The following is a 10,045-nucleotide window of genomic DNA, read 5'->3' on the forward strand; positions in this document are numbered from 1 at the left end:
CTGTCATTACTAAATGCTGGAGATGTGACTCTGCCCTAATCTTTGTGACTGCCACCCTAATCTTTGACTTCTGCAAGTTCAGGTCCCTTGATTGGACCTGTGATGTTCAGAGGAGCCCCTGGGGCAGTGAGGACCACACTGGCCATTCTAAGAAACTCTTCTCTCTGGACAGCCTGGCCCTCAAATGCCATCTGTGAGCATCATGCTGAGGAAATGGAGTGTAAAATGTGCTGGTGCCCAGGTCCTGCTGTCAGAGGTGCTGGCTCCACTGGCCAGGGGTTGGCACAGGGCAGCATGTCTGTTAAGCTCCCCAGGGGATTCCAGAGACCAGCTGGGCTGAAAGCCTTTGCTTAATTCTTCACTCTTCCCTTTTCTGTCTCAGTCTTCTCCCCGTTCAGAAGGATGACTGGCACCTGGAGACAATCTCTAGACTCATGGCAACACAGATGTGCTCTCAGTACAGTGAGATGAGTCGGTGGGAGCTGACCCATCTGTTTTCATTCACATCCGTGCCTCCCGGTTTTCTCGCCCCGCCTTCATACGTTTAATGATGATTATTTACTAAGCACCTACTTTGTGTCCATGCAGTGAGGCAGGTGGTGGTACCACCCTGCCCTCAAGGAGCTGCCACTCTGAGTGCAGGGCTGAGGGTGGGAATTTGAAGATAGACCATGGTGTGTGAGAGACAAAAGAGGGAAGAGTGGTCAGGATGAGAGCAGAAAAGGAGGCAGGATGACATTCATGACACGAAAATCCATGGAGAGGCAGGTCAAGGAACCATGGCCTTGATCAAAGAACACTGCTGCTAGAACTGAAGTGCCAGGGTTCAAATCCTGCCTCAGCCACTTACAAGCTCTGTGACTCTGGGTTATGTACTTAATATCTCTGTGACTTGGAATCCCCAGTTGGAGATGATGCTGACTTCCAAGAGTTTTTGTGACAATTCAATTAGTTAATTCACACAAGATCTTCCCTGGTGGATCAGATGGTATAGAACCTGCCTGCAATGCAGGAGACCCAGGTTCGATCCCTGGGTCGGGAAGATGCCCTGGAGAAGGGAATGGCTACACACTCTGGTATTGTCTGGAGAATCCCATAGACAGAGGAGCCTGGTGGGTGGTCTACAGTCCATGGGGTCACAAAAAGTCAGATACAGCTGAGCAACTAACACTTTCACTTTGTCTCAATTCATGCAAACCACTCCCGAGGAGTACCTGGAACACAGTAAGTAGTTCATAAACATTTGATATTATTATTATGGCATTGGTTCAGCCTCATCTACAAAATAGGAATAACAGCGTATCTAACTAGAACATCCTTGTGAAGGTTAAACGAAAGGGTAGAGCTGGAGTGCGCATGACAATAATACCTGATATCGTGGTAAGCAGGCCATTCAAGTTCACTGTCACCATTTTTGTGTTTAATCATTACCTGTGGTGGGCAGAGAATAAGCCACTTGGAGCAAAGCTGTAAACAACCAACTCTCTCCAGGAAATGGGACAAGCTCTCCCTGGGGAAGTGCCCTGTTCTGCAGGAGTACAAGGCCAGGGCTGGACAGCGCCCCCTGCAGGACGGCTGGATGAAGTGCCCTGGCAGGCCAAGAATCTATGACTGTGTGCTGGGCTGGGCTGTCCTCAGTTCTGTCTGATTCTTTGCAATCCCATGGACTGTAGCCCGCCAGGCTCCTCTGTTCCTGGGATCCTCCAGGCAAGAATACTGGAGAGGGCTGCCATGCCCTCTTCCAGATCCATGATTCTATCTGTCTAATCTCTATCAGTTTCAGCCCATTGATAAAACTTTTCACAAACATCCTGGAGGCTTTCACCCTAGACACTAATCCTTCTCTTCCTGTTTTCCTGCCTCTGCAAAGAGACACCAAATCCAGACATCTCCTGCCCCAGGAGCTGATAAGACTTGCAAAGAGCATGTCATTCAAAGGTGTAAAGTCCCCTCAGGTTGGCTCCCCAGTCTGCCCTCACAGCAGAAGGGACACCAGGGGCCCTGTGCACCAACCGAGGGTCCAGCGGGGCTGGTGGGCAACTTCCCAGGCACGCACCTCTGAAGACGGGGACTGAGACCCAGCTCGGGACCCGCAGGGTCTGCAGAAGCATGCAGTCTGTCTTTCCCCCCCGCCCCCTCCCTGGGTGCAGTTCACTGGTGCCCCAGTAAAAATAGCAGTGGTTATTTGGGGAAAATACACCACGCTTCGTCTCTGGGGATGCCAATGCAAGAAGGCTCTTTCAAAAATAGAACCCTAATCAGGTACGCTGCCTAACTCCTCACCTCCCCCATCAGTCCCAGAAAGATCCCTTCAGAAAGACCCAGACACAACAGAGCAGGTCCGCATGCAGGAGAGGGTCAGAGCTGGGGGGCTCACCCGGGCTATCTTCTTCCACATCCCTTCTCCTGTTTCACTTAAAAAAAAAAAAATCCATTTTCCCTTGATTTAAAAATATAGATTTATTTTAGATATCATGGAAAACACTGAAAAGTAACCTCACCAACTAGAAATAACCACTGATATTAGTCTGTTCTTCCTCATTTCTCTCTTCTCTATAACACACACTCACAGATGCATACATTTATAGAATCGAGATTCTGCATTTTGTCTTTTTTTTTTTTCCCCACTGACATCAGAGGTATTTTCCTTTGTCATTCAATATACTTCTCCAATTTCAGCATAATACAGCGGTTAAGCACGTATGTTTTGCTTCAGAAAGATCCGAGCTCAAGACCTAACTCTGTCACTTACAGGTTTTGTGGCCATGGGCAGCTACTTTCACTCTGTGAACCTCAGCTTTCACTTTTATGAAATGGGGTCCGTGATAGTACCCACTCTGCGATAGCTAGGAAGGTAAAGTGCAGCACTTTCCTCAAAACTACTCAGTAAATGCGGATAATAATGACACCACCACTGACAGCAAGCTCCACTGAACTAGCATTGAGTTAATGATGCACTTGTTGATACGCATTTCGCTTGTTTCCAAAGCCCAGGTTCTCCTGCCACTCCTCCCTTCTCTGGGAGGCTCTGGAATTCACAGAGGGGGCTGTGGCCTCCTGCTTAGAAGCCGTGCAAATGAGTAACAGATTAGCTGGTGAATAGCGGTGGGGTGGAGGTTGGAGGGGGGAGGGGCACACTGGCAAAGATTTACCCAGGTTATCTCCCAAAGAGACCTGCCTCTCACCTCCACCACCAAGCCCTGCAAAAGCTCTGGAATGCTGGGGCCAAGCCAGGTTCCCAACCTCTGCAGACTCCCTTCCCTGGTGTGAGTTAGGGCCCTATGCCTCAAAGTAGTGCCTGGACAATGGGCTTCCTCTTCTGATTCTCAGCCAGATTCCATCCTAATCACCTTTCTTCTCTGTTATCCAATTCCCTAGGAAGCTGAGATATTTTTTACCCCACTTATATCCTTTCATTGTGCCTAGAAGTATTACAAGTTGGGCCCTGACAAAGAAAACAAGGCTCAGAGAGGTTTGGTGCTATCTCTGTGGTCACACAGCTAGTCATTAATCAGGTTTCACTTAGAAGTTTGTTAAGGGTTGAACTGTGTCCGCCCCAAACTCACATGTTGACACTTTAACCCCCAGCACCTCAGAATGTGACTGCTCAGTCATGTTTGATTGTTTACGACCCCGTGGACTGGAGCCCACCAGGCTCCTCTGTCCATGGGATTCTCCAGGCAAGAATCCTGGAGTGGGTAGCCATTTCCTCCTCCAGGATGTCATGTGGGTGGATCCTAATCCAATATGACTGGAATAAGAAGAGATTGCTGCTAAGTCACTTCAGTCGTGTCCGACTCTGTGTGACCCCATAGACAGCAGCCCACCAGGCTCCCCTGTCCCTGGGATTCTCCAGGCAAGAGCACTGGAGTGGGTTGCCATTTCCTTCTCCAATGCATGAAAGTGAAAAGTGAAAGGGAAGTCGCTCAGTCGTGTCGGACTCTTCGCGATCCCATGGACCGCAGCCCACCAGGCTCCTCTGTCCATGGGATTTTCCAGGCAAGACGACTGAAGTGGGTTGCCATCGCCTTTTCCGAAAAAGAGATTAGGACAACACAAAGATAGAAACAATCAAATAAGGACACAGTGAGAATGCATCCACCTGTAACTCAAGGAGAGGGGCCTCAGAAGAAACCAAACCTGCGGGCACTTTGATCTTGGACTTCTAGTCTCCACAGTTTTGAAAAAAATAAAAATAAATTTCTGTTGTTTAAAACACCCAGTCTGTGGTATTTTGCTATAGTGGCCCTAGCAAATTAATATGAAGCTTAAAAACAAAACCAGAACTCTTCACAGTTTATAAGGTTCCAAAGTACTTTCACATTTTTGATTCTTTTTATTTTTACAGTGATCCTGGGAGGCAGGAAGAATATTTTAATCCCTGTATAGCTGGAGGGGATTAACGAAGTTTTGTCTGTAAAGCACTTGGCCTACTGCCTGGCAAGCGGAGGTAACTGATTATTCTCACCTCAAGTATTTGTACTTGCCATGGATTCTGAGACTTAGCAAGAGCGGGTGTTACAAACTCCACGTAGGGAAGGTCTGCCCAAGGGCTGGAAGGGCCACCTGAGGAGGGGGAGCTCCCATCACAGGCCACAGCAGAGCAGAAGCACCACAGAAGCTGCTGGGTACCACACTGCAGAGCAGACGTCCTCACTGTGATGCCAGAGGAGCAGCAGCGCCACCCTGATGCCTGTCGGAAATGCAAATTCTGGGGCTTTACCCTGCGGCTGTGCTGTGCTGAGTCGTGTCCGACTCTTTGTGACCCCATGGACTGTAGCCCGCCAGGCTCCTCTGTCCATGGGGAATCTCCAGGCAAGAATACTGGAGTGGGTTGCCATGGCCTCCTCCAGGGGATCTTCCCCACCCAGGGACTGAACTCACGTCTCCCATGTTGCAGGAGGATTCTTTACCATCTGAGCCACCAATGGAGCCCGGGGCTTTACCCTAGACCTACTGAATCAGAGACTGAGGCGGAGGCTCAGCAGTTTGTGTTCTGCCAGCCTTCCAGGCGACTCTAGTACACAGTGAAATCTGAGAACCAGTGAGCTGGGGACACTGAGGAATGGACAGGCAGACTGGAAAGGACAAGATGACCTTCAGAGCGAAAGGCAGAGATTCAGGAGGACACCGACCTCCCCCCTGCCCTGCCCCTTGTCTTTCAGAGGCCGCAGCCACACAGTTTCAGCGGAAACAGCTGGGGTTGACTTGTGTTCTTGAGCATCGGCTGATTGCTCATCGTGAAGTTGGGAGAAAGCCACCCACTGCAGTTAGTGTGCCCCAGACATGCCATAGGCTACACGTCAGTGCTGAAAATGGCCTTGGAGATTTAGCACCTTTGCAGATCTGGCCCAGGGAGGACAAGGGTCATCCAAGGCCACACCCTGAGGATGCAAGCCAGGCCTTCTAGGCTTACTCGTCATCACGCGGCCATGCTTGGTTTCCTTCGGGGATGTGAGCACCCAGCAAAACCACTGGGGGAACGTCTGTGTGCATCCCACCTCTCTCTTGCTCAGCTGGCACTCGGATGCCTTTCAATTCCAGGCTGATCATTCTTGACAGATGCTTCAAAGTCAAGGCAGTGCACGAGAGGACAAAGCTGTCGCTCTAGGCACAAGCACAGTCTCTGAATTTTGTGCCTGTCACTGTAGTTTCTGTTCACGTTGCAGGATTATCTTGCCTTGGAGACACTTCACCGGGGGCATTACAAGGGACTCATACTCTGACCGCCTCAACACTCAGAGTCACTCCAGAGAGACATTTGTCAGACCAGGTTTAATCAGTCCTGGTAGGAAGTATGTTCAAAGGTCGAGCACTACTATGCCCCACATTGCTTTCTGACTTTATGGGAAAAGGCCATACTGCAGAGGGCCTGTAGGAAAAAGCTTTCCTTCTAAGTGGTACAGCAGAGCCCACGACTAGGGCTGAAGGATGTGAGAAGCTCCAGAAGTAGGACATCAAACAACATAGAAAACACTATCTTGGCTGGAAGACAGCTGGCAAGTTTGGGCTGGGCCAGTTGCTATTCTATCATCTTGTACCTGGGCCCCCAAATTTGAATTCCTAATAGCAATACCAATGCTGGTGGTCAAGGGACCACACTTTGAGAACCACCAGCAACAGTAACCTGTCTGGCCTTCTTGTGCTGGCTCATCTGGAGGGTCTGTGTGCCAATACATTTCTGCCATCTGCAGAACTTATCATTGATCATCACTTCTCACCTCTGAACCTCAGATTTCCTATCTGTAAAATGGGAACAACAGCTACTGTCTGCAGCTCAGAGTGGTCAACGTCAAACAGAGAAACAAATAAGGCAAAAGAGTCCCAGAAACTGTTAAGACTATTCAAGCACAAGAGGAAGCAAACATTTAGGGCATACCTACCTTAAGTCAGAAGTTCCGTTAGACGTCAGAATACTGACATGAGTAAACCAGAATTTCTGCTCTTAGAGAGCCCAGGGGTGGATGGGGAAGACAGATACATGAATCCCTATCATAGCTGACGCAATCGCAGAGATCATGGTAAGCTGTAGAAGCATGGAGAAGAGATGGATAAGTGACTTAAGTTTGACTTTATCCTCAAGGCCAAAGGAAGCCTTCATGTGAGTTTAAGGTGGAAAGCAACCTCATCTTCTTTGTTTTATGGGAAGATCACTGTGGGCTGGAGCAGGCATCACCCATTGGGAAGGGCATGTCTAGAGGCAGAGGGGCAGGAAGACAGTGAGGCGGCTGCTGCAGTGATGCAGGAAAGAGATGATGGAGAGATTGATGATGGAAGGTAGATGCCCTGGAGAGATTAGACGGGCAGGACCAACGAGGTGGTGGAATCAAGGTTTCTGGTTCACTGAGTGAGGTGGGGGGGACTGGGCAAGTGGATTAGGATGGAGTTAATAAGCCTCTGCTTCCTGGCTATGTCCCCGATGGCTCAGAGGGTAGAGAATTTGCCTGGAATGCAGGAGGTACGGGAGATGTGGGTTCGATCCCTGGGCTGGAAGATTCACTGGAGGAGAGCATGGCAACCGACTCCGGTATTCTTGCCTGGGAAATCCCGTGGACAGAGGAGCCTGGGGGGCTCCAGTCCGTGGGGTCACACAGAGTCGGACACAATTGAGCGCCTAAGCATGCGTGCATCCTGGCTATGTCGCTGCCATGAATACCTCATCCTGTGCAGCAATGCTGCTCGGATTGCCAGGACCAGGACTCCCTCACCGTGAGGAGCTGTTCCCCTCTCTTCCCTCCCCATGCCCGGGCATTCCTGAGCTCTGCTCTTCTCTACTGCTCTGACCTGCAGCTGTGTCCTTCCCACCCCTGGAGTCATCACCAAAATGAACAACAGTAGCAATCAGCAAGCAATCTTTTTTTTTTTTCTTATACAATCCCTGGGAGTGCAGATAATGTTTGTGATTGTTGCAAAAATAATGGAACGAAAAGTGGGGCTTCTGCCAAAGAGAAGGAGGAAAATCTATTTAACTAAACTCAAGTGGTTCAGACCTGGTTTGAGGTTTCTTAAACTGGGGCCTCCTAAGGTTCTCTGCCCTTCTAGCCTGCCTGGGGTGCGGAGCTGCTCGTGAGACCCAACCAGGGTGGCATAGCACACAGCGATGGCCCCTGGAGGCTTGGAGAATCACTGTTACAGTGGAATTCTTCTGGCATCTGCTCTGTGTGTTAGAGACAGGCAGCTCTCTGGGCTTCTCACTCACAGCTTAGCTCCCAACCGGTGGAGAAGAGGTGCTCACGGAGGTTCTAAGTGAGTTTAAGAGCATCCCAGGCAGACAGTGGACTAGAGGAGGCTCATAATGATAAGAGAGCTGGCTGCATCCCTGACTATACTAAAACAAGCTTATTGTTTTATTAATAATCCATCCTCTCAACTGTCCTGAAAAGTGGGTATCATTAATCCCATTTTACAGAGGGGGGAGTTAATGATGACTTCACAGCTAATAAACAGCAAAACTGGGATTCTAGCCCAGGTTACTTGATGCAACAACCCATGACTGAGATAGAATCAAAAAGACATAATGATAAGTGTTGGCGAGGGTGTGGAGCAATCAGGACTCTCATACATTGCTGATGGGAACACAAAATGCTACAGGCACTGGAAAACAGCCTGGCAGTTCTTCAAAGGGTTAAATAGATTTGCTACGTGCTCCTCTAATTCCTCACCTAGGTATTAATATATTCCCAAGAGAAATGAAAACAGGCATCCACAAAGAAATCTGCATATAATTGTTCATAGCAGCATTACTCATAATACTAAAAAAGTGAAAGGAACCCAGATGTCTGTCAACTGATGAAGTGATAAATAAAATGTGGTATATCCATTCAATGGAATTCACTTTGCAATAAAAAAGAAATGAAGTGTTGTGTTGGCCAAAAGTTCATTATGGGAAACCTGCATGAACTTTGAACTTTTTGACCAACTCAATACTACACATTCTGCAGCCTTGAAACCATTATGCTAAGTGCAAGAAGCCTATTACAAAAGAGTACATAATGTATGATTACATTTACATGAAATGTTTAGAACAGGAAAATTCAGAAGGACAGGAAGTAGATTAATGGTTGTCTAGGGCTGGAGGGTTAGGGAGAAATCTGGAGTGACCAGATTTCTAATATCAGTAATAGATGTGGGTATTTTGGAGGAGGGGTGATAAAAATGTTCTAAAATTGATTATGGTGATGGCTGTACAACTCTGTGAATATACTAAAAATTATTGAATCATGTATTTTAAATGGGTGAATTACATCTCAACAAAGATGTTGCTTTTGTATTTAAAGCCCATGATTAAATATTTAAAAAGAAAGAAAAAGAAAGTCATGATCCTTCCAAGTAAGAGTATCTAGAATTATTTTTTCACATTCAACAAATCTTAAGCCCCTATTATGAGTCGGCATATATCTGGGAAATTTTGACTAGGAGCTCCTCGTCTGGGTAGAGGAGATAGGATGTGGGCACAGATAATCATGATTCATGGGAGAAGAAGCCAAGGGATTTTAAACAGGAGGATACTATTTCATATCCAGTGGGTTTGCAAAATTTAAAAAGTCTGACATTACCACACTGGCAAAGATGCAGAGCCCGAGATATTCTGATATATTGTCTAAGGGAGAATAAATAGGTATAATTTGGAAATAATTCTGGTAGTGTTTAGTGGAACTAAAGATATACATGCTGTATGACCCAGCTATTCAAACAGAACTAGGGATGCACATGCCCTCTGACCCGGACATCCCAAGTGCTCCTAGGATATCACTTGGATAAACTCTTGAAAAGGGAATGTGAACAAGGTCCGTGGCTACCCCATTCACACCACAAGACTGGAGATAATCAAGCCCATCGATGAGAGAAAGAGTAAATAAACTCTGTTATAGTCACATAAAGGATTATATACAGCAGGTAAACTCCAACAAAATACAATATATACAGAGTTTAAAACATACCAAACAATACTACATTACTTATGCATGGGTACAAACATAGTCAGAGTCTACAAACAGGTGTCAAAATGATCAATATGAAATCCTGGATACTGGTTGCTTCTCAGGAAACAGAGTAATAAGATTGGGGAGCACCCTAGGGTCTTCAATTATATCAATAATATTTCTTTTCAGAACAGACTTGCAGTATCTTTTATTTTTTTAAGTGAAATCTTTTATTGAAATAATGGTAGATTCATGGGCAGTTGTAAGAACAGTACAGAGATTCCTTATGTATATGCCCAGTTTCCACACTGATAACATTTTGCAAAAGCATAATATACTATCATAATCAGCAGACTGATATTGATACAATCCACTAATTTTATTCAGATTTCCCCAGTATGACTTGTATTCCTCTATACACCTGTCAAATTCTACCCAGTTTTATCTCCTAAGTGTTGGTATCTACCATCACAATCAAGATGTTAAACCCTGGCAACCACCACCCTGACCTCTACTTCTAAATTTCAGTCATTTCAAAATGTTCTATCCATGGAATCATACATATGTGATGATATGGGATTGGCTTCAATTTTTTGGCACAGCACAGTTCCCCAGAGACCCAT

This window comes from Capricornis sumatraensis, chromosome 8 (assembly GCF_032405125.1).
Source record: "Capricornis sumatraensis isolate serow.1 chromosome 8, serow.2, whole genome shotgun sequence".
Lineage (NCBI taxonomy): Eukaryota > Metazoa > Chordata > Mammalia > Artiodactyla > Bovidae > Capricornis > Capricornis sumatraensis.